The sequence below is a fragment of the Microcaecilia unicolor genome, chromosome 4 (genome assembly GCF_901765095.1).
Source record: "Microcaecilia unicolor chromosome 4, aMicUni1.1, whole genome shotgun sequence".
NCBI classification, from domain to species: Eukaryota; Metazoa; Chordata; class Amphibia; order Gymnophiona; family Siphonopidae; genus Microcaecilia; species Microcaecilia unicolor.
Window position 1 is genome coordinate 12,777,116 of NC_044034.1, and position 27,566 is coordinate 12,804,681.

At 45.8% G+C, this 27,566-nt stretch overlaps 2 protein-coding genes across 5 annotated transcripts in view; one reads left to right on the forward strand and one right to left on the reverse strand.

Moving 5' to 3' along the window:
• Positions 1–27,566, forward strand: part of LOC115468205 (E3 ubiquitin-protein ligase TRIM39-like) — a 1,720,076-nt gene that overhangs the window by 1,147,616 nt on the left and 544,894 nt on the right. The window lies entirely within an intron of this gene.
• LOC115468285 (E3 ubiquitin-protein ligase TRIM39-like) overlaps positions 1–27,566 on the reverse strand; it is a 179,342-nt gene that overhangs the window by 108,194 nt on the left and 43,582 nt on the right. The window lies entirely within an intron of this gene.

Consider the following 27,566-nt stretch of genomic DNA (forward strand, 5'->3'; position numbering starts at 1 on the left):
TCTAGTATTTAGCCCCAGCTTCTTTCTCTTTCCTACCCCACAATCTTGCCCTGTCCTTTTGAACATTTTGATGAGTGGTGGTTCTTCGCTGATCTACCTTCTCTTCAATGACAGCACTGCGAGAACTTTCAAAATAAGTGGTCACAGTTGTGTGTGTGTGGGGGGGGGGGGGGGGGGGGGGGAAGGGGGTGGAGGGAGGGAGGGGATGAAGGGGTGTTGATTCTTTAAGGCTTAGGGGCCCTTTTACCAAGGCATGCTGAAAAATGGCCTGCACTGGTGTAGGCGCGTGTTTTGGGCATGTGCAGATCCATTTTTCAGCAAGCCTATAAAAAAGGCCTTTTTTATTTTTGCTGAAAATGGATGTGCGGCAAAATAAAAATTGGCACATGTCCATTTTGGGTCTGAGACCTTACTGCCACCCATTGACTTAACGGTAAGGTGTCATGTGTGTAGAATGACGATTACCACCTGGTTTCCGCCATGCGCCAAAAAATAATTATTATTTCCCAGCACACGTAACAGACATGCGTAAAAAATGAAATTATCGCCCGGGCCTCAGGGTAGCCATGTGGTAACTCCAAATTGATGTGCATTGGGTGCAGATAGGCACCAACACAGCTTAGTAAAAGGGCCCCTTAGTTTTTACTGTTAAATTTGACTCTATTTTCAATAAAGCTTTGAAAAACTGAAAAAACAAAAACAAAATAACAAATAACAAAGTAAGTGGTCACTGACCAGTACATCCTGTGATTTAAATGTAGTTGCAGTGCTGCCACTAAAGAGAAGGTGGAGTGGTAGGAAGCTGTGGTTACGGGACCCTCACTTCACCCACTGGCTGTGCAGAACCTCTAGATGACAGAGCTTGAAAATCTCCAGCCTGAAGTTCTACCTTTCTAGTCTCATTTTCCTGAGGACCACTGAGTTCACCTGAGACCAGCTCTGCTGAGCTTTGTGACACCAGAGGATCCAGAATCTGTAACTCTATCCTGGAGCTCTCAAAACCAATCAACAGTTATAGGTTATAAATGATTAAATTAGATGAAAATGAGTTTCCACATCGCAGGAGTTATTTCAGATTGAAATCTGTATCCTTGAACCAGGGGCGTAGCCACGGGTGGGCCTGGACGGGCCCAGGCCCACCCATTTTCCCTCCAGGCCCGCCCATCCTTCGCACGCTGTTGCTTCCCTTTTGTCCTGAGGAGGCAGCGTTCAGCGTTTCCTTCCTGCCCTGTCTTCTCCCCAGGCTCCGCTGCATCGTCCCTGCAAGTGGAATCCTTCTCCTTTTCGGCCGTCGCGCTGCGCTGCCATACACACAGGCAGCTTCGCTCCTCCCCCACCGCATCCATTCTGGCCCTCTCTGATGCACTTCCTGTTAGGGCCGGATGAACGCGGTGGGGAGGAGCGAAGCTGCCTGTGTGTATGGCAGCACAGCGCGACGGCCGAAAATGAAAACGATTCCACTTGCAGGGACGATGCAGCGGAGCCTGAGGAGAAGACAGGGCAGCAGGAAGGAAACGCTGAACGCTGCCTCCGCGGGACAAAAGGGCTGCGACAGCGCGGGAAGGATGTGGATTCGCGGGCCTGGGGGGAAAGTGGCTGAGCTGCTGGGACATAGGAGGGAGAGGAGGAAGGGACTTGAGGGAAGGAAGAGAGAGCTACTGGGACATGGGAGGGAGAGGAAGAAGGGACTGGAGGGAAGGGAAAAGCTGCTGGGACATGGGAGGGAGAAGAAGAAGGGACTGGAGGGAAGGGAGAAGCTGCTGGGACAAGGGAGAGAGAGGAAGAAGAGACTGGAGGGAAGGGAGAAGCTGCTGGGACATGGGAGGGAGAGGAAGAAGGGACTGGAGGGAAGGGAAAAGCTGCTGGGACATGGGAGGGAGAAGAAGAAGGGACTGGAGGGAAGGGAGAAGCTGCTGGGACAAGGGAGAGAGAGGAAGAAGAGACTGGAGGGAAGGGAGAAGCTGCTGGGACATGGGAGGGAGAGGAAGAAGGGACTGGAGGGAAGGGAGAAGCTGCTGGGACAAGGGAGGGAGAGGAAGAAGGGACTTGAGGGAAGGGAGAAGCTGCTGGGACATGGGAGGGAGAGGAAGAAGGGACTTGAGGGAAGGGAGAAGCTGCTGGGACATGGGAGGGAGAGGAAGAAGGGACTGGAGGGAAGGGAGAAGCTGCTGGGACAAGGGAGGGAGAGGAAGAAGGGACTGGAGGGAAGGGAGAAGCTGCTGGGACAAGGGAGGGAGAGGAAGAAGGGACTGGAGGGAAGGGAGAAGCTGCTGGGACAAGGGAGGGAGAGGAAGAAGGGACTGGAGGGAAGGGAGAAGCTGCTGGGACAAGGGAGGGAGAGGAAGAAGGGACTGGAGGGAAGGGAGAAGCTGCTGGGACAAGGGAGGGAGAGAAAGAAGGGACTGGAGGGAAGGGAGAAGCTGCTGGGACAAGGGAGGGAGAGGAAGAAGGGAGAGAGCTACTGGGACATGGGAGGGAGAGAAGAAGGGACTGGAGGGAAGGGAGAAGCTGCTGGGACATGGGAGGGAGAGGAAGAAGGGACTTGAGGGAAGGGAGAAGCTGCTGGGACATGGGAGGGAGAGGAAGAAGGGACTGGAGGGAAGGGAGAGAGCGTCTGGGACATGGGAGGGAGAGGAAGAAGGGACTGACGGGAAGGGAGAGCTGCTGGGACATGGGAGGGACTGGCGGGAAGGGAGAGAGCTACTGGACATGGGAGGGAGAGGAGGAAGGGACTGGAGAGCTGCTGGACAAGGGAGGAAGAGGAAGAAGGGACTAGAGGGAAGGGAGAGAGCTGCTGGACATGGGATGGAGAGGAGGAGGGGATTGGATTGAAGGGAGAGAGCTGCTGGACTTGAGAGGGAGAGGAGGAAGGGGCTGGAGAGCTGCTGGACAAGGAAGGAAGAGGAAAAAGGGACTAGAGGGAAGAGAGCTGCTGGACATGGGAGAATACGGAGAGAAAGAGGGGAGATGGATGAAAGGATGCAGAGAGAAAGGGGAGAAACTAGAAGGATGTGGAGAGAGGTAGGAGACTGAACAGAAAAGGGTAGAGAGATAGACACTGGATAGAAGGAGAGGAGAGATAGAGACACTAGATGGAAGGATCAGGAGAGAGGGTAGATGAGTGGAAGGATAAGGAGAGAAAGAGGGAAGACACTGGATGGAAGGGTAGGGAGAAAAAGGAGACGCTGGATGCAAAAGAAAGAGGGGAGACACTGGAAGGATGGGGAGAGAAAGAGGGGAGCTGCTGGATGGAAAGAGGGAGAGGACAGAGTAGGGAAAGACTGGAGAATAAGAGGAAGGGGCATGTGGAGAACAATGGTGATGAAAAGCCATAGGTGGTGAATGGACAGGAAACCCTGGCAAGAGAAAGACGAAGGAAAGCAGAATCTAGAGACTGGGAGCAACACAATGAGAAAAAGTAAATGGCCATACAACAAAGGTAAAGAAAATAATTTTATTTTTAATTTAGGATAAAGTAATATGGTACCTGTGTTAATAAAGTTTCAGAGACCAATACTTCCTTCCTTAGGTCAGGAGAGGATACCGTAACAGCATTATACTGACCTGAGGCAGGAGGTTTTGGCCTCTGAAAGCTCACTGAAAAGTGTGACTAAATTTTGCTGGGGGAGGGGGGTAGAGAGAAAATTTTGTGCCCACCCACTTTGGGTTCAGGCCCACCCAAAATTGGCAGTCTGGCTACGCCACTGCTTTGAACTCAGTTAAAAGGCATCAGGACAGACCCATCCCTGAATGAGCAGAAATGTACATGTAACAGTCAGTGAGTGTCACCAGATCAATTCTTACTATAATGTCACAGTTCACTGAGCGGATTACCTCAGCTATGATGTGATGAAAGCACTGAGAGGCAATTGTATAATCTGGAGCCAAGAGAGAGGTACCACTATGGGGTGCATTTAATGTCAATTATTTAATGATTTCAGGACAAGCCTAAGCCTTATAGAAATAAGAGCAGAAATCTAATAAGATGTTATCAGCTGAACCCCTCTAATTTTATCATATTCCTACGGGTGTCTTGAGCATTAGCGTGCGCTAAAAGGTTTGCGCACCTCAGGGGCGTATCTGACCTGCGGCGGTAGGGGGGGCCAGGGCCAGAGTGAGGGGGCACATTATAGCCCCCCCCCCCCGCCGCCGCCGCCATTGCCGATCCCCCTCCCCCCAGCCGCTGCCATTGCCAACCCTCCCCCTCCGTTGCTCGCCTACCTTCGCTGGCGGGGGACCCCAACCCCCGCCAGCCGAGGTCCGCGTCCTCCTGCCGCTGCCGGCTGCCTTTGGTCCTTTCATTTTTCCATTGAAGCTGGCGCCGCCGCCGACGAAAAAGTTTCTTTTGAATCTGACGTCGCTGCACGTTGCACGTTGTACGTGCAGGACGTCAGACTCAGAAACAATTTCTGAGTCTGACGTCCTGCACGTACAACGTGCAGCGACGTCAGACTCAAAAGAAACTTTCGTCGGCGCCAGCTTCAATGGAAGAATTAAAGGACCAAAGGCAGCCGGCAGCGGCAGGAGGACGCGGACCTCGGCTGGCGGGGGTTGGGGTCCCCCGCCAGCGAAGGTAGGCGAGCAACGGAGGGGGAGGGTTGGCAGCGGTAGGGGGGGGCCAGGGCGAAATCTGCGGGGGCCCAGGCCCCTGAGGCCCCACGCAGATACGCCCCTGGCGCACCTACAGCACAGCTTTGTAAACAGGGCCCTTAGTTTTCAGTATTCTTTACTTGAACTTTCACTTAAATTGTTTTGAAATCAGTTTGGTATAAACAAGATACTTTACAAGTTTTTTTCTTTTACATTTTCTTCCACCAACAGATCTCATTACACTCAGGGTGTTTCCCAATTAAATATTAATGTATGTTAGGTTCTCAGATTTAAGTAAATTCTCTTTATGTCAAACTCTAGTGTCTGTATATTTTTCTCAATCATTTATCTCTTTTTATCTTTCAGTGTCTTCCAGGAAACTTCTTCTTGCATGGGCCAGTATTGAAAGATACCCCTCCTCTTCCTCAGGTAAGTATGAAAGGGTCGTCTTCTGTTATTCTCCCCCTACTAGCCTATCTACAACAAATAAAAAATCCTATTATTTATATGTTCTATTGTGCATTCTTCAATGATCTATCTAACTCATTTTATATATAAATATCTCTCTATATAAAACACATCTCCAATGTTCTAATGAAGCCTCACTTTCCCAACGCTCTAAAGTGAAGTGGCTGAGACCGCTTTTGCTCCATGAGTGTCTGCCCCGCCCACTCATCAAACGTGATGACGTCAAGGGCGGAGCACTGACACTCATGGAGCAAAAGTGGTCAGTGCCGCCCCCCCCCCCAGCGCATCACCCAAGCCCCTCCCCTGCAAATCCGCGAGCCACGAAGGGGGAGCGTGTTTCCCTACTCCTCCCCCGCCTAAGAAACAGCTCTGACTGCCCCCCCCCCCGCAATGGCGCTTCACAAAGCCCCTACCCCCCCTCGGCGCATCACCCCACCCCCTCCCCCCGGCGCATCACCAAGCCACTATCCCCCCCCAAAACAACAACCACCTCACCACCCGCAGCCGCAAATACTGTCCGGCAGTAGCAGCAGCCGGTACATTAAGAAAAATACAAAAAAAAAAAACCCTTAAGCCTAAAACGCAACTCCGTAGACAGCCATCTCACATTGGCTGACGTCTCTGCAGCCGCTCCTCCTCTCCCCTCTACATGACTGCCCCTGGAGGAAGACCCCGGAGGAGCGCAGCGATGTCAGAGGGGAGAGGAGGAACGGCTGCAGACGCGACAGCCAATGTGAGATGACTGTCTACGGAGGTGCGTTTTACTTGCTGCGGACTGTGAGGGAGGCCACCACCCGAGGATACGGAGGTGATGGAGGGGCGGCCTCCGTGTGTAAAGCACGACAACAGCATGGCCAGTAATTAAAGTAACTGTGGAGGTGGAGGCAGAGCCCGTTCAAGCACCAGCAGCACCACATTTCTTGGTAGGGGCTAAAGCAACCCGGCGCAGGAAACAACCTGAGGAGATCAGCAGCAACTGAGTTGGGAGGGGGGAGGGGAGGGGAAGGAGCAGTGGCACCCTGGAGGGCGGGGGGGGTGAGCAGCTGCGACTTCAGGAGGGGCGTGGCAGCAGGGGTGGGGCCTAAGACCACGGAGGCGGAAGGGGTCCTCAGACCACAGGGGAGGGGGAGGATGAGAGAGGACTGGCAAGGGGAGAGGACGGATGGGAAGAGGTGGGGGGGGGGGGGAGGGGGGCCAGGAACTCAGATGGGAAGAAGTGGGAGAGGTTTATCAAAATCAGACACGGGTGGAAGGGGGGAAGGAGGGAGGAAAAGGAGGGGGCAAAGGGAAAGGGAAGAGTAGGAGGGGAGAGAAGGGGGGAACCACACTCTCTCTCTGGACAACACACTATCTGTGTGAATACTCTCTCTCTCTCTCTCTCTCTCTCTCTCACTGTGTCCAACATACGCACTCGCACACAATCATCCTGAAACACACGCACTCACTCACAGATACACAAGCACCCAGTCTCAATCTCTCTGTGACACACAATCGCACACTCACTCTCTCTCTCTCACACAGTCACTCTCACAAACACACAATCATTCAAACATACACACTACGAGGAAAACCTGGCTAGCGCCCGTTTCATTTATTTTGGAAGCGGGCTTTTATACTAGTAATCAATAATTCCTAACTTTTTAATCTCTATCTTCAGTCTTACTATCTTTTTTTTTTTAATTCTAGTCTCAAAAGGTGAAATGAGTAAATTGTCCAGGAATTAATTAAGATCCTGAGTATTGACTATATAATTCCTTCTTGCCCTAACTTATTTTTTCTCTGATATCTCAGCAGGGAAATTACTGACTAACAGGCATTTTCCTCCTTTTCCTGCCTTCACAGAGATCTGAATGTATTTCCAGTGAATAACTGTCAGCTGCCCCCTCTCACTGAAATTTTTGAATTCTGGTCACCATTTTTGTCTCCAATCAATTATAAGCTCTCAAAATGTAATACGTCCAAGATAAAAAGGAAATAATAAGCCTCAGAATACTTGCCGGACACCAGACAATCAGTGCTCTCCATAGTCCATTCATTGGTTTTAAAAAACCTTCCATAAAAGTTTTCAAGAAACTTTTATCTACATCTATATCATGTGTGTCTGTGTTTCAACACTTATCTTAGCGGTTGAGATGCATCAAACGAACTTCCGACAGTGGCCAGTGTTTTGATAGACTCCATCAGGGAAGAGTCAAAGACACTGAAACATACTTTATTATGACTCAGTGTTGAAAGACTATTTACATTTTGAGTGGGTATAATTGATTTGATATTGTTGAGACCCTAACTCACCTCTTTTTAGTTTGTTATTTTTCAGTCTCCGCCACCCTCACTGTGAAAAAGTACTTCCTGATGTTACTCCTAAGTCGAACACCCTCTAACCTCAGTTCATTTACTCTAGTTCTGATGAACAGAATAAGTTTACCTTAGAGGAAGGGAGAGATAGAGGAGATATAATACAGCCATTTAAATACTTGACAGGTATTAATATGCAAACAAATCTTTTCCAGAGACGGGGAAGTGGTAGACTTAGACGACATGAATTGAGGTTACAAGGTGGTTGACTTAGGAGTAACGTTAAGAAGTACTTTTTCACAAAGAGGGTTGGGGAAGCCTGGAGCAACCTTCTGGGAGAAGTGGTGGAGACAGACATGGTAATTAAATTCAAAACTACATGGGATAAACAGAAGAAATCACTACATGGAAGGAGGATGACATAAAAACCAAACTTAGCAGTGCTTAGACAGCAAGTCCAGTAGTAGGGAAGGAAGGCCAGTGCTAGGCAGACTTCTATGGTCTGTATCCCAAATATGGAAAGACAGATCTAGATGGGCTGGAGTTGGCTTTGATGGCAACTCTAGCAGTTGGGAAGTGAGGACAGTGCCAGGCAGCCTTCTATGGTCTATGACCCGAAAATAGCAGGGACAGGTGAGGAACAAGTCTGTGTACTTTATATCACAGTCAGAAAACGTCACACCTGGCAAAATTCTACTGTGGGGCACAAATTTCAAAATTACATCAACTACACCAGAGTGTTGAATGATAATTCCTTCCGATCTCAGTAGTGCAAATTGCTGGTATAAAGCTCAAACTGCAAGATTTACAACACCCACCTCCTCATTGATCAGGCAGTAAAAGTTGCTTTTCAACTAATATAACATCTTTAACTAACACCTTTAACTGTCTTTTAAATGTTTTTTTATATAAATGTATATAAAATACGGTTATCCCCCACCTGATAATACTTCAAAAAAGTTCTCTTACCTGTTATTAATTAGATTCACTTGAGAGGTTAATTAAAATCGCAGTTGCTCTCCGCACTCAGCTCTCACAACCTTCTTTCAATGACCAACTCAGAATCGTTAAAAGACCTCCGCTGTTGCTCCTCTCTTCCTCCACTCTCACTTCTCACCTCCCCACTGAGTCCTGGTTCTGTTCCACACCAAGCTCCACCTTCTTTATGGGCCCTGTGTGGACCCGTTAGCCCATGAACATGCATTCACCTATTAACACACTTCTGGGTCTGTCAGGGCTCCTGCTTTGGGCCCACTGGTGCTCAAGTTGGTTTCCCAGTCTCACTCCAACATGGCCAGTCAGCTGCCACACTTTGGAGCCCAGCACGGCCCTGAATCGGGACAATATTTTCCCCAGTGGGCTTAGAACATACTACTTTCTCTTTTGCAGGCTCCTGCCTACTTCTCGCTCTGCTTCCCCACACCAGAGACCCTTTCAGGCATGCACAGGTTCCCATGACCATGCTACTGCTCCAATTCCTGCCCCCTAACAGGCCCCAGTGCAACACAGAGTCCAGGTGCATGCCGCTGGGGGGGGGGGGTGTCGGCTCCGCTGATTCACTGCTCTCTCTGCCCCGGAACAGGTTACTTCCTGTTCCGGGGCAGAGAGAGCAGGGAACTAGCGGAGCCGACGCAGCTCCCATCGACGTGCAATCGACGCCTGCCCCCTTTGGTAAGAATCCGCTCCGGGGTGGGGGTGCGTGTGCGTGATGAGGGGGGGTGCGTCGTGCTGCACCCAGGGGGGGGGGGGCGCAGCGACGAACCGCCCTGGGTGTCAGCCGCCCTTGCTACACCACTGCCTGTAGCCATCCTTCCTGGGACCACAACAGCCCCGAAGGCTCTCACCCTAACTGGTGGACTGCCTCAAGCCTGAGCCCAGTGCTCCTTTCCCATTTTGCTGCACACACCACACTACCTCTCTGCAAGAAATACAATGTTACAGTTTTTCATTGTTCCACTTACAGATTCAGAATCTGTCGGTTTTGATTAATGAGGCAGATTGAATTTATTGAATTCTATTATTCTCTTATTCAGTTGATTGAGGGGATTGATGTAGTGAGAGGAACAAAAACCCTGCAGAAACTGACTCAGAAGGAGACACAGACACCCACCTTCAGCTCCTCAGCTTTCCTCCCTTCAGTAAATTTAAAGTTCAGAAGATCTTCCAGATCCTTTCTCAGAGGCTCCAGGTGCATTTTAAGTTTTTCCTGTGAACATTAAACATCGTTGATTAGCATGTGATTATTTTTATAACCACAATTTCAGACTTGACTGTAAATGTGAGATGTCCCTTACAATTTAGATCATTTCTTTGAAATAACTGAATTCTGACGGGTCAATATTCAAAGTGATATAACCAGGCAGGATAAGCTTCTGCCTGGTTAAATCGTGCTGAACTAGCCATCAGCCAATATTAAACAGCACTTAACCCAACAGTGCCACTAAATATTGGCAAAAGTTCTGTCCAGGCAGGGGAGGGATCTGGGGCAGAGTCAGGATGGAACTGGGAGATATGTGGGTACCAGTGATATTCAGTTCCAGTGCCCGTATTACCTAACCAGGTAAACTGGATCATGCATAAGGCTGCTCTAACTTTACGTGTTTCGGTACTTGGGTATAGCATGGAGTATTAGCAATACCTTTATTCCTTTCGGAAGCCACAACTCATAGGCTGAATATTGACCCCTGAATGTATATGGAAGATGCCCAAAAAGACAGCAGCCAGGGTTACATAAGTAATGCCACACTGGGAAAAGACCAAGGGTCCATCGAGCCCAGCATCCTGTCCACGACAGCGGCCAATCCAGGCCAAGGGCACCTGGCAAGCTTCCCAAACGTACAAACATCCTATACATGTTATTCCCGGAATTGTGGATTTTTCTCAAGTCCACTTAGTAGCGGTTTATGGACTTGTCCTTTAGGAAACCGTCCAACCCCTTTTTAAATTCTGCCAAGCTAACCGCCTGATGATTGAGCTTACTGCTCACACGTTTCAAAACTCTACTAATTCAACTCTGTTTAGTTTTATGAGACTGAAAATGTAAATTTTCAGTAATTTCATTAAATACACATACCTTGTATTCCTGCACAGCCTCCTCTATGGGGATCACGGTGTGAGATGTGTGATCCCTGGATCTGTCACAGAGCATACAAATTGCTCTCTGATCCTCTTGACAAAACAGTTTCTCTTCATGCTTCTCAGACAGATTCTCCTCTTTTCGTGTCACTAAATTCTGTCATGTTTGCCAGTTGCCTGTTAGGTCTGAGGACAGGGGAAGTTTGTGTCTCTCCCCTCACAGCTCTGAGTAATACAGGAGCGACAGAAGTTGTGTCCACAGTCTATCATCACCGGATCTTTAAAATAATCCAGACAGATAGAACAAGAAGCTTCATGTCGCAGATTCTCAGCAGGGTTTGCAGCAGTCATGCTTCTTACAGGAAATGATTATGAGAGCAGGAATTCAGTTTCTGTTTCCCACTGTAACACCTAATGAGTTTGAAAATTAGGGAGTGTTCCCCTAAGGCAGGATCTTTGTCAGGGACTTTTGTGTAATTGGAAGACTCCTTGGCAGTCTGCCTTCCTTCTGTCTCCCAGTTCTCACTTTTTTTTTTCCCAGTGATAGAGATCCAGGGGTCTGAGAGCCGAGGGGAGGGCAGAAGTGACCTGTCCTCATCAGTGGCATCTGTAGACATAAATATTTGGGGTGGCACCAGATGGGCAAGATAGATATGGGAGGGGGCAAGTCGCAATGACATTTTTGCACAGCATACCCCTCTTCTAACCCTCCCCCCCCCCCACCTTAAGATGAGCATTCAACAAATTGTTCTGTATGGGAGTGGTCTGGAATCCCTACAGGATTGGACAAAATTTCAAAATTTATTTATTTATTACATTTGTATCCCACATTTTCCCACCTATTTACAGGCTCAATGTGGCTTACAGAGTATTGTTATGACGTGGAGGGGCATAATCGAACACAAACGCCATATCTCCATGGGCGTTTATCTCCGAGAACAGGTCCATGAAGGGGTGGGCCGAACCGTATTTTCGAAAAAATGGACGTTTTTGAGCTGGGTGTTTGTTTTTTTTTAGTGATAATGGAAAATAAAAACGCCCAGCTCAAAAACGTCCTAATCCGAGTCATTTGGTTGTGGGAGGGGCCAGGATTCGTAGTACACTGGCCTCCCTGATATGCCAGGACACCAGCTGGACACCCTAGGTCAGTGCGGTGGACTTCAGAAAAAGCTCCCACATGCATAGCTTCCTTACCAAGGGTGCTGAACACCCAACCCCCCTCCCCCAAAACCCACTACCCACAAATGTACAACACTACCATAGCTCTTAGGGGTGAAGGGGGCACCTACATGTGGGTACAGTGGGTTTTGGAGGCCTCCCATTTACCAGCACAATTGTTACAGGTAGGGGAGGATGGGCCTGGGGCCACCTGGCTGAAGTGCACTGGGGTACCCACTAAAAGTGCTCCAGGGACCTGCATAAACGCAGGCCTTTAGGACTTGTTGCTGCTATATAACATTGGCACACCAGTTGACACCTGAAGACTAATCTCTCCGAAAACGTCCTTTATTGCAATAAGCACGCTTACTCACAGTTAACTGCAGATCAGAGGTTGTGCCCCACTGGCAATGAGTCTCCCTGGTACTGAGATTAGCAGTAGGTCAGAGCTGGCAGAATGCTGTACAATGCCCTCTTTCAGCCACATTCAACGTAAGAACTAAGTTCTCTAACGTGGCTAACACATGAAAGGGAGCTAAAACTGGCTTACAAAAATGGCCACTACCTCATGGACTACCGGAAACAAAACTGGACACACTCTGACCCAGTAGGCAGGGGGAAAAGCACCATGGGAGAAGAGCCTACCAACTACCAACATCGTGAGACTGTAACACAAGCTAATGAAATCACGGAGCCCAATACTCTACACCCACCACAATGCAATGCTGATGTGACCCTGTAGTGCACCCGAGAGCTACATCTGACCCAGGGAAAGGCTGTGACAGGATCGAACACATTCTGCTGTCATGGAGGTGGGTACAGCATTTGAAGCTGGCATACAGGCTGGAAAAAAAGTTTTTAAAGTGGGGGGTTTTTTGGTGGGAGGGGGTTAGTGACCACTGGGGGAGTCCGGGGAGGTCATCCCCGATTCTCTCCAGTGGTTATCTGGGCAGTTGGGGCACTTTTTTTGGACTTGTTCGTGAAAAAAAGGGTCCAAAAAAAATGACACTTAATCGCGGTACAAACGCCTTTTTTTTCGATTATCAGCTAAAGACGCCCATCTCTCTTCGGCTGATAACCACGCCCCAGTCCCGCCTCCGACACGCCCCGTCAACTTTATTCATTTCTGTGACGGAGTGCAATTGGAAACGCCCAAAATCGACTTTCGATTATACCAATTTGGGCGCCTTTACGAGAAAAACGCCCATCTCCCGATTTGGGTCAAAATATAGGCGTTTTTCTCTTTCGATTATAAGCTGGATAGTCAGTACAGGATATCAGATACAATTGGTAGTGTACAGAGATTAAGTACGGGAAGAGAGAAGGAAGGTGTTAGGGAGGATAGTGTAGAAGGTGGATTGTCATAGCTGGGTGGGCTATTGGGGTAGTTTGTAGGGCTATGGGTTCTCTTTGTAGGCCTTGCTGAAAAGTTGTGTCTTCAAGGATTTGCAAATGTTAATTGTTTCGTCAGTAGTTTTCAGGGCTGTAGGTAGATCATTCCACAGCTGCGTGCTCATGTAAGAGAAGGTTGTGGAGTGTATCAGCTTGTATTTTAGTCCTTTACAGCTGGGGAAGTGCAGATTGAGAAATTTGTGGGATGATCTTATGGCGTTTCTGGGAGGTAAGTCCACGAGGTTTAGCATGTAGATTGGGGCGTCTGCGTGAATGATTCCATAGTTGTGTGCTTATATAGGAGAAGCTGGATGCATAGGTTGATTTGTATTTGAGTCCTTTGCAGCTTGGGTGATGGAGATTTAGGTATGTTTGTGTTGATCTTGATGTGTTTTCTGGTTGGTAGGTCTATGAGGTCTGTCATGTATCTCGGGACTTCTCCATAGATGATTTTGTGAACCAGGGTGCAGATTTTGAATGCGATATGTTCTTTGATTGGGAGCCAGTGCAGTTTTTCTTGTAGGGGTTTGGCGCTTTTGAATCTCGTTTTTTTCCAAATATAAGCCTGGCTGCTGTGTTTTGAGCAGTTTGGAGTTTCTTTATGATTTGTTCTTTGCATCCCGCATAGATTCCGTTGCAGTAGTCAAGATGGCTTAGTACCATAGATTGTACCAAGTTGCGAAATATTTCACTCGGGAAAAAAGTTTGCCCCCCCCCCTTTGGAAAGTGAATCTAGCTGAATATTTAGATTAAGAAGTTGTGTGTAAATACGCTTGACACCGGCTACTGTAAGTATTGCTATGTTTTTATGTTGATTTTGAATTCTTAACTAATTTCATTGAGAGTGGAGGAGATCCATGATACCTCTCTACCCTCATCTCCCCTTACGTTCCTACCCGTAACCTCCGCACTCAAGACAAATCACTCCTTTCAGTACCCTTCTCCACCACCGCCAACTCCAGGCTCCGCCCTTTCTGCCTCGCCTCACCCCATGCTTGGAACAAACTCCCTGAGCCCATACGCCAGGCCTCCTCCCTGCCCACCTTCAAATCATTGCTCAAAGCCCACCTCTTCAATGTCGCCTTTGGCACCTAACCACTATTCAAGAATCTAGACTACTCCAACTTGTCATTTCGTCCTTTAGATTGTAAGCTCCTTTGTTAATTTGTACAGCGCTGCGTAACCCTAGTAGCGCTCTAGAAATGTTAAGTAGTAGTAGTAGTAGTAGTATTACATATAGCAGTGATTTAACCAGAGCTGTGATGTCATAATGCCTCATTCCACCAATGCCTAAGAGCCAACCTCATCAGTGATGTCACAATGGCTTGATTGTCCTATATTTGTCTCACTCTTATCTATTAGATTGTAAGCTCTTTGAGCAGGGACTGTCTCTCTTTGTTAAATTGTACAGCGCTGCGTAACCCTAGTAGCGCTCTAGAAATGTTAAGTAGTAGTAGTAGGATTCCTGCAAAGGAAACTGTCGAAGACAGGAGCAGAGACAGTTGTGATAAGAACTGCCGCTTTAAAAATAGACAGTTCCCAGATAGGAGGGGGAACACAGGGAGAAATAGACCAGCATAGCAGGAATGAGAGAAGCTGACACTAGAAATTAGGATATTTAAGCTATAGAAAAAAAAAAAAGAGGAGCAGGGGAATTCCTAGGAATAGAAAACCCCAGTGGATGGCTTCCTGATCTAGAGGTGTGAAATGTGAGCATAGAGAGCATTTTAAGTAGAGAGAGAAGAAAAAGGTTTCTCTCTCATGGATTCTATGCAACCAGAGCAGCCACAGCTCACAGAGTTACATTACAATCACTGTACCAGTGACTTCACAGTGAGAATCCTGAAAGGTAACTTTAAAACCATACAAGAATGTAAGACCTTTGAAGTCAGAATGATTGAATATTTTAACACCCAACAGAAAGGACTTAACAAGGACCTGGGGTTCCTAGCCCATTATAAACCATAAAGCTGTATGTCTCTGTTGATCACCCCACCCCTCACCTATCCACACCCATCCTGTTAGAATATCAATGATATGCTTTGATGTCCCCATGCATACCTCCGACCCACCCCCATCCTCCCACCCTGTCAGACTGTCATAGTAATGCTTGAATGTTTTCACTTATATACACTGTCAGCTAGCACATTTGCTTATTTCCGATCTGACGAAGAAGGGCAACCTTCGAAAGCTAATCAAGAAATGTATTAAGTTATGTCCAATAAAAAAGGTATCATCTTATTTTCTTTTCCATGTTTTATTTTGTTTAATTTCTATAGATTCTACATGGAATGTTGCTATTCCACTAACAACATTCCATGTAGAAGTCGGCCCTTGTGGATCACCTATGTGGCCGCGCAGGCTTCTGCTTCTGTGAGTCTGACGTCCTGCACGTGCAGGACGTCAGACTCACAGAAACAGAAGCCTGCGCAGCCTTCTACATGGAATGTTGCTAGTGGAATAGCAACATTCCATGTAGAATCTCCAATAGTAGCAACATTCCATGTAGAATCTCCAATAGTATCTATTTTACTGTCATAGTAATGCTTGAATGTTTTCACTTATATACACTGTCAGCTAGCACATTTGCTTATTTCCGATCTGACGAAGAAGGGCAACCTTCGAAAGCTAATCAAGAAATTGTTGAGCATGCATAGCTCAACAACATATTGATTACAATCACAGAAGTCTGTGAGAGGGGAGTAGGAGGAAAAGGATTTTCAGTTCCCCTATTGGAAAACGTTGAGTGGAGCGGAGAATTAATAGCAATTAGGTCAGGGAATGCAGGCAGAGACAGGTAAATAACTAGTAAAATTAATAATTTCACTACAGAACATGAAAAGGGAATCAGGAGGGAGGGATTAAAACTTCCTCCAAATAAAAGGAATACATGAAAAAGAGAAAACAATACCCTATTTCCTCTGGAGGAAGAAAGGGTCTGCAACCAGTGATACAACAATTAATAACGGAAGTTAATTAAGCTATGCATGCCCCCTTTAACACCCAGTTCTCCTGGTTCTTGAACCAGACGGAATGTATAGGTTAGGGCAGGTTTTAGAGCGGGTTCTGGAAAGGTTCCAGTTGCAACCGGACTCCACCCTGCTCCGGTATGTAAAACTAATGATTTTAAACAAAGGATTAACCCTGGTTGCCCAAAGAAGAGAACACTACCATGATAAAGGTTTAAATGTATGTTTTGATGTGACAAGTTACTGGGATGTTTGATTTACTGCAAATGTGCAAGTTGTGTGAACTGTTTATAATCACATGGCAGGAGAAAGTACACTGTAAGTTAGAAAGTCTGAGAAATGAATATATCTATGTGGAAGTGTTTCAATATGTCTAGGATTTATGTCTATACTCTTGTGGGATAGGCCACTACAGCAACTATCAAAGCATATAATCTGACCACAGAATTGAGCTAAAGGCATTTTGGTAAGAATTTGGCCAGACATTGAATGAAATGTTACCTAAGGCATATACTGTATATAGAGGCTTCAGTGCCTTTATTTATTTATTGCATTTGTATCCCACATTTTCCCACCTTTTTGCGGGTTCAGTGTGGCTTACAATAAGAAATGAATGATGGAAGTACAATTTGTTACAGATTGGTTATGGATTACATTGTGCAGAGTTATGCGAGACAATCGAAGTGTCGTTGAGGAGTGCAACAATGGAACACAAACATTGAAACATTGGAAGGAGACAATCCTGCTTATAATCGAAATAGAAAAACGCCTATATTGTGACCCAAATCGGGAGATAGACGTTTATCTCACAAAAACGAATAAAGCGGTATAATCGAAAGCCGAATTTGGACGTTTTCAACTGCACTCCGTCGCGGATGCGTACAAAGTTGATGGGGGCGTGTCGAAGGCGTGGTGAAGCCGGAACTGGGGCGTGGTTATCGGCCGATCAGAGATGGGCGCCTTTCGCCGATAATGGAAAAAAAATATGCGTTTGTAGCTAGAATTTAGGGCACTTTTCCTGGACCCTGTTTTTCCACAAATAAGGCCCCAATAAGTGCCCTAAATGACCAAATGACCACTGGAGGGAATCGGGGATGACCTCCCCTGACTCCCCCAGTGGTCACAAACCCCCCTCCCACCACAAAATATGCCATTACACAACTTTTTATTTTCACCCTCAAATGTCATACCCACCTCCCTGGCAGCAGTATGCAGGTCACTGGAGCAGTTATTAGGGGGTGCAGTGGACTTCAGGCAGGTGGACCCAGGCCCATCCCCCCCCACCTGTTACACTTGTGCTGGTAAATGGGAGCCCTCCAAACCGCCCCCCCCAAACCCACTGTACCCACATGTAGGTGCCCCCCTTCACCCCTTAGGGCTATAGTAATGGTGTAGACTTGTGGGCAGTGGGTTGAGGGGGATTTGGGGGGCTCAACACACAAGGGAAGGGTGCTATGCACCTGGGAGCTCTTTTACCTTTTTTTTTGTTTTTGTAGAAGTGCCCCCTAGGGTGCCCGGTTGGTGTCCTGGCATGTGAGGGGGACCAGTGCACTACGAATCCTGGCCCCTCCCACGAATAATTGTCTTGGAGTTATTCGTTTTTGAGCTGGGCGCTTTCATTTTCCGTTATCGCTGAAAAACAAAAACGCCCACCTCACAAATTGTCAAATAAAACATGGACGTCTATTTTTTGCGAAAATACAGTTCGGTCCGTCCCTTCATGGACCCGTTCTCGGAGATAAACGCCCATGGAGATAGACGTTTCCGTTCGATTATGCCCCTTAATGGGAGCTTAAAGGGCAATACTAAGGCATAAAGACATATGGTATACATATTTCTGTGAGTAAAGGTATGAGTGATGTGAGATTACGGGGGATGAGAAGTATTTACTTATTATTTTCATTCAAAGCACCACTTATTTACTTTAAATTGGCACCTTTCAGAAGCATGATGTTATCTCCCATGTGACACCCTGACTACAAGGTTGCAAATATCAGCCTGACCAGCTGGTATATGAGAAGAATTTCACCCATATGGCGTGGTACGACTATCCAGACGGTGAGACCTCCAGCTGCATTGCTGGATGGAGACTTGGATGGACTCTACTCTAGCGTTTAAACTGTTGGTCTGATTACAGGAATATTTGCCGGATTATTATTATTACCTTTTGTATAATTTTAAAGTATATTACATTTTGAGTTATAATGATTTCTTTCTGCTTTTGTGCATTCCTTTATTCAGTTAGCACCATCAGCATTAACACTTCTGAAGCCACTGCTTGTTTCATGTATGATATTGTTTCTGTTCATATAATAAGCCATGTTCACTGAAATGTACTGTTCCAGTGACACTTCCTGGACTGCTTTCTTCTTCCTGTGCTTAGTATTTGGTATTCTATGGTATCTCATGTATTGTCTCATGTTGCAAAACAAGATACTAAGGTTCCAATTGTTAATGACTTGTAATGAATTGTAAAGTTCTCATCTGCCAATGTGGATATATAAGTACAGTCGGAGCTTGAGTTGAAGGATGTTTACAGAGAACTAGAGAAAGGGAGGGGTGAGGGGCCTCCTGATCTGTATGTGCTGAATGTGGAGAGAGAGGACACTGTACTTTACTGAGGGGTGGAAAAGCTTTCTCTCTCATAAATTCTATGACAGATTATGGATTTACGGGTGGGACCGGAGAGGGGACCACTAACAGTCAGGACTGCACCCCAAAGGGACTTGAGATTTCCCCTATGAAATGTTGTTTTGGATTACCCATATTTGACATTGAAAGATATGTATTTAAATGAAATAAATTCTCTCTCTTCCTATCTCATTTAAGAGAGAAAGGGTTACTGGCCCAAAACTCCACTACTTGAATTTGTTGTTCACAAGACCCAGCTGGGAGATTGGGTACTGGTCAATGCTGACCACATACACAATATACCAGGATCAAGGGACCAGTAGTGACCCCTGCAAATTCTCTTTTGGATGGATAGAGAAAAACAACAGAGGATACAAGAGTGAGAGCGAAAAGAAAAAAACCTACATGGATAACTCCTACACCAGACCTGCTTTGAGCTGGGATCCAGTCCCTGATGATAATCCTGCCTGGGATCCAGTGACCAGGTTTTGTGCACTGTGTGAACCTTTAATAGACATTTGGACTAGAGGGCCAGGGACATTCATTATAGGGGAAGAGCACATCTTCTATGGGTGTGCTAAAATAAGGATTGAACAGGGAGACATATCACTACCCCAACCCCACAGAGTTGAATTGGTAACCTTTTGGATCATTACATATGACATGCTGGGAGGGGGTTGGCAACCTTGGTACTTTCGCAGGCAAAGGGGGAATCGAGTAATTGAGTTGTTTAACCTTCTTAAGATTAGCATAGGGGCAATACCAGTACCTCTCTTTTGAATAAGATGCCTATATATATATATATATATCTCCTCAGAACAAACTATAGCAAGTCATATGCTTATATATTAGTGAGCCATGGGTCAAGCCATGTCTCAACAGGTGGGGTGTATGGTAACTATAGTAACAAGAATATTCATAACAATGTGAGTTTATAATACTGTAAAAAATTTAAAATTTTCTGTTCATGATGTATGCTTTGTGCTAAGCACAATTTTCGGGGAAGACAGATTTAACTCCCTTTGAAATTCTGTTTGGCAGACAGTATGTGATTCCTCAGGTTTGGCCCACTGGAAAAGAGTCATGAGGAGGCTGAGGAATCACTGGCAACATATATGAAAAGAATGTTAACAAAGAGGTTTTTCTGTCCAATGTGATTCCAGATCAGTTTGAACATCCTGAACATACTGAGCCTGAAAAGGTTCAAGCAGGAGACTGGGTCCTAATCAAGGTCATCAAGAGAAAGAACTGGGCCTCGCCCCACTGGGAAGGTCCATATCAAGTACTCCTGAGGAACAAAGTACTTAGGTACACCTGTCACTGCAAGAAGGTAGCAGGACCTGGAGCTGAGATCAGGAAAACCAGAATAGACCAAGAGACTGTACAGTTTGGCTGTTCCAGCATTGTCAGTTCAGTCCAGTAAGTCCTGCAGACCACCCGCACCTAGGGGCTCAACCTCCGGGAAACGGTTGGTGAAGTCCGATAGTTCCAGTTCTGCTCTTTTTAGCCTGTTCATCTACAGCTTCAGTTCCAGTCTGGGTGCTCTGATCCTGCTGGTACTACTTGTGACAACCAACATTCTTGCAAGGGTAAGCCCAGCTAAGAAAACAACAACCCAAGTGAGAATTTAGGGTCAAAACGTTTGATCCAGATGACCCACATGAACAACTGACTGAAACCACAGTTTGGAGTCTGTTTGGACAACTGGAAAAGAGGAGAGCAATCAGGACCTTAAGTGATAGACAGAGAACAATCAGGTTGGTCCTAGGAGCAATCTATGGTATAGCTCTTATCATCCTTCTGTTCCAGGTTATAGACGCAGTAGTTGTCCTATGTACTTGTCCCAAGCTCTCTTGAATTCAGATACTGTTTTCATTTCCACCACTTGTACAGGGAGGCTGTTCCACAAATTGACCATCCTTTATTTGAAGAAGGATTTCCTCAGGTTACTTCTGAGTCTATCCCCTTTCAACTTCATCCTATGCCCCCTCGTTCCAGAACTTCCTTTCAATTGAATGAGACTCACCTCCTATGCATTTATGCCACATAGGTATTTAAATGTCTCTATAATATCTCCCCTCTCCTGCCTTTCTTCCAAAGTATGCATATTGAGATCTTTTAAGTCTGTCCCCATATGCTTTATCATGAAGACTACTGGCCATTTTAATAGCCACCCTCTGGACTGACTCCATCCTGTTTGTATCTTTTTGAAGGAGCAGCCTCCAGAATTGTACACAATATTCTAAATGAGGTCTCGCCAGAATCTTATACAGGGGCCTCATCACCTCCTTTTTCCTACTGGCCATTCCTCTCCCTATGCACCCAAGCATCCGTTTAGTTTTCACTGTTGCCTTTTCTGCCTGTTTGGTCACCTTCAGATCAACACATATGATTACACCCAAGTCCCGCTCCTCTTTCGTGCGCAAAATTTCTTCACCCCTAAACTGTACCATTCCCTCAGGTTTTTGCAGCCCAAATGCATAGTAACATAGTAACGTAGTAGATGACGGCAGAAAAAGACCTGCATGGTCCATCTAGTCTGCCCAAGATAAACTCATATCTTGAATTTGTACCTGTCTTTTTCAGGGCACAGACCGTATAAGTCAGCCCAGCAGTATTTCCCGCCTCCCAACCACCAGTCCCGTCTCCCATCACCGGCTCTGGTACAGACCGTATAAGTCTGCCCTCCCCTATCCTAGCCTCCCAACCACCAACCCCTCTTCCCCCACCTGCTCCGGCACCCAATTTCAGCTAAGCTTCTGAGGATCCATTCCTGCTGCACAGGATTCCTTTATGCATATCCCATGCATGTTTGAATTCCGTTACCGTTTTCATCTCCACCACCTCCCGCGGGAGGGCATTCCAAGCATCCACCACCCTCTCCGTGAAAAAATACTTCCTGACATCTTTTTTGAGTCTGCCCCCCTTCAATCTCATTTCATGTCCTCTCGTTCTACCACCTTCCCATCTCCGGAAAGGTTCAAGCAGGAGACTGGGTCCTAATCAAGGTCATCAAGTATTTGAACGTCTGTATCACATCACCCCTGTTCCTCCTTTCCTCCAGGGTGTACATGTTCAGGTCAGCAAGTCTTTGGTCATACGTCTTGGAACGCAAATCCCATACAAATCCCAGCCCAAAATGCATGACCCTGTATTTTTTTTAGCATTAAAATCTTAGCTATCAAATCCCAGACCATTCCTGTAGCTTCGCTAAGTCCTTGTAAGGTAATGTAATGTAATATGACTCTTGTATCCTGCTAACTCCCACTGATCATGGTTCTGAAGTCACAAAGAGTTATATGACATTCAGTTAGCCAAGAATATTTTTAAAAGACAATCCTTCAAATCCTTGGGAAAAGTAGAATATGAAAAAGATGTGTGGCAAGCTGAGGGAAAGAAGTGCCAAAAATGTGGAACCTGATAGCCAAAGGAACCCTCCAACAAAGTTTTATACCTAACATTCAAAAGATGGCAGAATTAAAATGAATGGATCCCTAGCTCTTAAAATACTATGAACACAGGGAAAGATAATCTGGAGATAAGCCAGCAAACATTTTGAAGACTATGCAAGCCAGTTTAAATAAGAAATGGGCCTGAACTGAGAGCCAATGAAGAGAAGTCAGTGCTACAGTAGCACTGTCAGATCTTTTGAGGCCAAAGAGAAATTTTAGCAATAGTGTTCTGCAGAATCTGAGAGCCAATGAAGCAGTTCAAGCTTCTCCTCCTTACCTACAAATGCACTCAGTCTGCTGCCCCTCATTACCTCTCTACCCTCATCTCCCCTTACGTTCCCGCCCGAAACCTCCGTTCACAGGACAAATCCCTCCTCTCATTACCCTTCTCCACTACCGCCAACTCCAGGCTCCGCTCATTCTGCCTCACCTCACCCTATGCTTGGAACAACCTTCCCGAGCCCTTACGCCAAGCCCCCTTCCTGCCCATCTTCAAGTCTTTGCTTAAAGCCCACCTCTTCAATGCTGCGTTCGGCACCTCTTACCGTTCAGTAAATCCAGACTGCCCCAATTTGACTGCCCCTATCGAACTGACCGTTCACTTGTCTTCTAGATTGTAAGCTCGTTGAGCAGGGACTGTCCTTCTATGTTAAATTATACAGCGCTGCGTAACCCTAGTAGCGCTTTAGAAATGTTAAGTAGTAGTAGTAGTAGTAGTAGCAGTAAAAAGTACATCAAATCCTGAAGACCAGAAAAGGAATTGGCAGAAAAGAAAATTTCTGGAATTACTGACCCCTTTTTACCACATGGATGGAGAACTGGTTTGGAAAATGGAGTGGACTCATTTCTGCAATATTAGTATCAATTTCTGTAACTGCTGCCCTCCTGGTTACTTGTGGATGTTGCTGCATTCCTTACCTCCAAGGATTGGTTCAAAACAAAAAATTGAGTGATACCACAATGACAAAGACTATGTACCGACAGATCAAAGATGTTCCTGAACCTATAAATAAAATTCATACCCAATTAATGTTTGAAAAGATCCAGGAGTCCCCATGAATTTGTGAACGGAAACCAAAAGGTGCAGCAGAGGATAAAAGACTCTGGGACATAGGGTCTCAAGAGTCTACATATATATGTGGATATGTGTGCATATGGGCATCACATTCTTGATTGCAGAATAATTTTAGAATGTAAAGTGAATATCTTTGCTAAAAAAGCTGGTTTCATTTGTTATGTAAAATCCAAAAGTCAATTTATAACATAATCAGTTAGCCTCTGAAACAGTAAGCATAGGGAAACATTCATGGTAAGATATTTTCCTTGGACAGTCAGATAATGGAAATAATGTACTACATAAATTGTTCCATCTCATTGTGTTGGTATTGATTGGTCATTTTTTTTGCTCACGGTAGTATGCTGGGTTAAGAGAAAATTTTCACCAAGGTCCAGAGAGGCTATAATGTCCTACTCCAAGTGACCATATGGCATTAATGTGAGAACAACCTTTGTCCCTGAGCAGTTGGAGATGGAGCTGGTCTCTAGGGGTGGTGCATGTCATACTTATATGAGTGAAGGCATATGAGTGGGATTGCAAGCCTACTAAAACTAGAGCAAAGCCAGACTCAACCCAAAAGCTCCCAAACTGACTAGAACAGATGCCAAATGACCATAGGAAACTTGATCAATGGTGAATACCTAGCACCCAAAATAAAAGATGAGCAGAAGCAAACAAGTAATAATGGTGAGTTATTTACTCATAATAGTCACATTTCTTATTAGCTGACATGCTCCAAGGTTACATGTACCCTATTCCTAGGCTCATATAGTTAGATATACCTATGTAAAATGGTCTAAGATCTTTACTATTTTGTTTTTCATAGAATGAAAGGGAGGAAATGTTATTAAAAAAATGAAATCATTCTATGTATGTACTGCTTACCTTAGAGAAATGCATGCTAGAATTAGTTAGGCCTTACTGCAGAATAGAGTAAAGAAAGGTTATTTCTTAGGGCATGACTGTAAGTCACTGGCTCGTTAGCAATGAAATAGATTGAGCCTTATCTAAGGGGCCATTAGAGGGAAAAGCAAAGAAATGTTTCTGTTGACCAGAAAGTCCTGCAGCTGTTAACTTGCTAGTCAGAACTGTGGTCATCACACTGGCATGTTTTAATTAGTTAGAAATCTACTTATCTTATTAGAGAAAAATGACTTGAAAGGGAAAGAAGAGTTTTATTGTTTTCAAGCTCATTAAAACCTTAGTTAGAAGCTGCACCTGGTGATTGGAACCATAAGGGTAGTTCTTTACTATTTAAAGGGTTTACTGACTCAGTATAGCCAGACTGCATCAGAATGTCTACCCTGATGGTGTGTCTCTCTGTGAACAGATCTAATAAACTGCAGAATTTGCTCAGAGTCCCGAGAGTGTGCTTTTCTTTGGTAAGAGATTAAAATTTCTTTAACAAATTACATAGAAGTACAATGAGTCCCTGCCCTACTGAGCTTACTGTCTCACTTTATACCTCATAGTTATTGATAGATCAATAGATTTTTGTGTTATTCACTATTTATTCACAATATCTTACACCATCTGTTGCTTTCACTATGTCATTGAAACCCCTCTTTACATTTATAGGCTCTGTACAGTAAAGAAAGAAATCCTCAAACTATAATATTTATTTTTGTTACATTCGTACCCTGTGCTTTCCCACCCATAGCAGGCTCAATGCAGCTTACATATTGTATACAGGTACTTATTTGTACTTGGGGCAATGGAGGGTTAAGTGACTTGCCCAGAGTCAGAAGGAGCTGCCTGTGCCTGAAGAGGGAATTGAACTCAGTTCCTCAGGACCAAAGTCCACCACCCTAACCACTAAGCCACTCCTCCACTCAGAAAAAACATGAAAAAAATGTAAAAGAAAGATATTTAAGACTAATGAGGATTCCCGCTAGAAAAACGCAAGGGGAATTAAATATCCAGCAATATAGCGGAGCGGTACTGTTTATAAAAGCTATAACAGCACCGGGGATCTGAAGTCTAATTTATCTTCAAATACAATATTATGAAAGAAAGCTGTGTGGAAATTCATAATGCGCTACAGTGTTACTCTTTATGGCAGAAAATTGTCCATATGTTAGGAACACCCAAATCCTGCTCTTAACATGCCCCTAACACGCCCCCTTGTGATCTGAATGCACTTCTGAGACTTCATAGAAAAACATCTAAAAATTGGTTTTGAAAATACCAATTTGGATGTTTTTGTGAGAAAAACGTTTTGGACGCGTTTCACTTTTGAAAATGAGACCCATGGAGGGGCATAATCGAACAGAAACGCCTATCTCCATGGGCGTTTATCTCCGAGAACGGGTCCGTGAAGGGGCGGACCCAAGCGTATTTTCGAAAAAATTAGACGTCCATGTTTTATTCGCCAAGTTATGAGCTGGGCGTTTTTGCTTTTCAGCGATAATGGACAATGAAATCGCCCAGCTCAAAAACGAATAAATCCAAGGCATTTGTTCGTGGGAGGGGCCAGGAGTCGTAGTGCACTGGTCCCCCTAACATGCCAGGACACCAACCAGGCACCCTAGGGGGCACTTTTACAAAAACAGAACAAAAGGTAAAAGAGCTCCCAGGTGCATAGCACCCTTCCCTTGTGTGTAGAGGCCCCCAAATCCCCCTCAAAACCCACTGCCCACAAGTCTACACCATTACTATAGCCCTAAGGAGTGAAGGGGGGCACCTACATGTGGGTACAGTGGGTTCGGGGGGGGGGGGGGTTGGACGACTAAGCATTAAGCAGCACAATTGTAACAGGTAGGGGGGGGGATGGGCCTGGGTCCACCTGCCTGAAGTCCACTGCACCCCCTAACAACTGCTCCAGGGACCTGCATACTGCTGCCAGGGAGGTGGGTATGACATTTGAGGGTCAAAATAAAAAGTTGTGAAACATCATTTTTTGAGGTGGGAGGGGGTTTATGACCACTGGGGGAGTCAGGGGAGGTCATCCCCGATTCCCTCCAGTGGTCATCTGGTCATTTAGGGCACTTTTTGGGGCCTTATTCGTGAAAAAACAGGGTCCAGGAAAAGTGCCATAAATTCTAGCTAAAAACGCATACTTTTGTCCCATTATCTGTGAAATGCGCCCATCTCTGTTCGGCAGATAACCACGCCCCAGTTCCGCCTTCGCCACACCTCTGACACGCCCCCATAAACTTTGTCCGCATCCGCGACGGAGTGCAGTTGAAAACGCCCAAAAATCGGCTTTCGATTATACCGCTTTATTCGTTTTTGTGAGATAAACGTCCATCTCCCGATTTAGGTCGGAACTTGGGCGTTTTTCTCGTTCGATTATAAGCTGGATAGTGTGTTGCAAAAAATATATGTTTAGTTGCTGAATGGAGTTACAGTACTGTAGTAACTCTCTTAAATGTCACCATATTTTACAGTCCTTGCAGTTGGTAACACTTTAAGAAAAAAAGTGCTTGATTAACATTGCTGTATAACCAGAGGGCTACAGAAATGGTTCTGTACTATATGAAGACATTGCGTGAAAAGAACAACTTTATGGAACAGTAATAAAGTGCTGTACTGGACTGGTTTTGTCAACATTAAATCACCAGCATTATGAAAAGTGTTTGAAGCTGCAGATCTGGGACAGAGAGATTTGCTTCTCCTGCACAGCAGGAGCATAGCCAGCTGGCAAATTTAGGGTGGGCTTGAGCCCAAAGGTGGGCCCAAAAACTCATCTCTTCCCTGCCCTCCTCAGCCCCTCTCCAGTGCTCTCCCTGCCCTCCTTCTCTCCCTCCGGTGCTCTCCTCAGCCTCCCTCTGGTTCTCTCCTCCCCCCCCCAAAAAACCCCCCAAAAGAAATACCTGAGTTGGCAGAGGATCCACAAGCCCCCGTCAGCAGAAGATCTCCTCCTAACAGAAAGAACACTTTACACCGGGGCCAGCCTCTGGTTTAAATCCTTTTTACCTCCATCGAAGCGGCCACGTCATTGAAAGCCCTGCCCATCAAGCCTTCCCTTCATGAGTTTGTTCCCTCAGAGTCCTGCCCTCGCGGAAAGAGGGTCCCAAAAAACAGTAAGGCAACCGATCTGCAAAATCCAACGTGGAAAACAAACAAGCAGATCAGTATATAATATCAAAAAAAAAAAACTTTATTGAAGATACTGTATAAGACAAATGCCCGACACAGCCCATGTTTCGCCCAACAATAGGGCTGCGTCAGGGGCTAGTCTGTATCTTTCTTAAATAAGAGCGGTATCAAATAATATAACAGGACAAGGATACAAGGAATTTGCTTCATAAAAAACCAGCATGAGCAGCTCAAAATAGCATATCCTGCGTGACGCCAGATAATCGATAGTCTGCTAACAAGGGCTTGTATCCTATTGTTGGGCGAAACACGGCCTGTGTCGGGCATTTGTCTTATACACGGTATCTTCAATAAAGTTTTTTTTGGTAATTATACTGATCTGCTTGTTTGTTTTCCTCGCAGAAAGAGGAAATGACGTCAGAAGGCGGGACTCTGAGG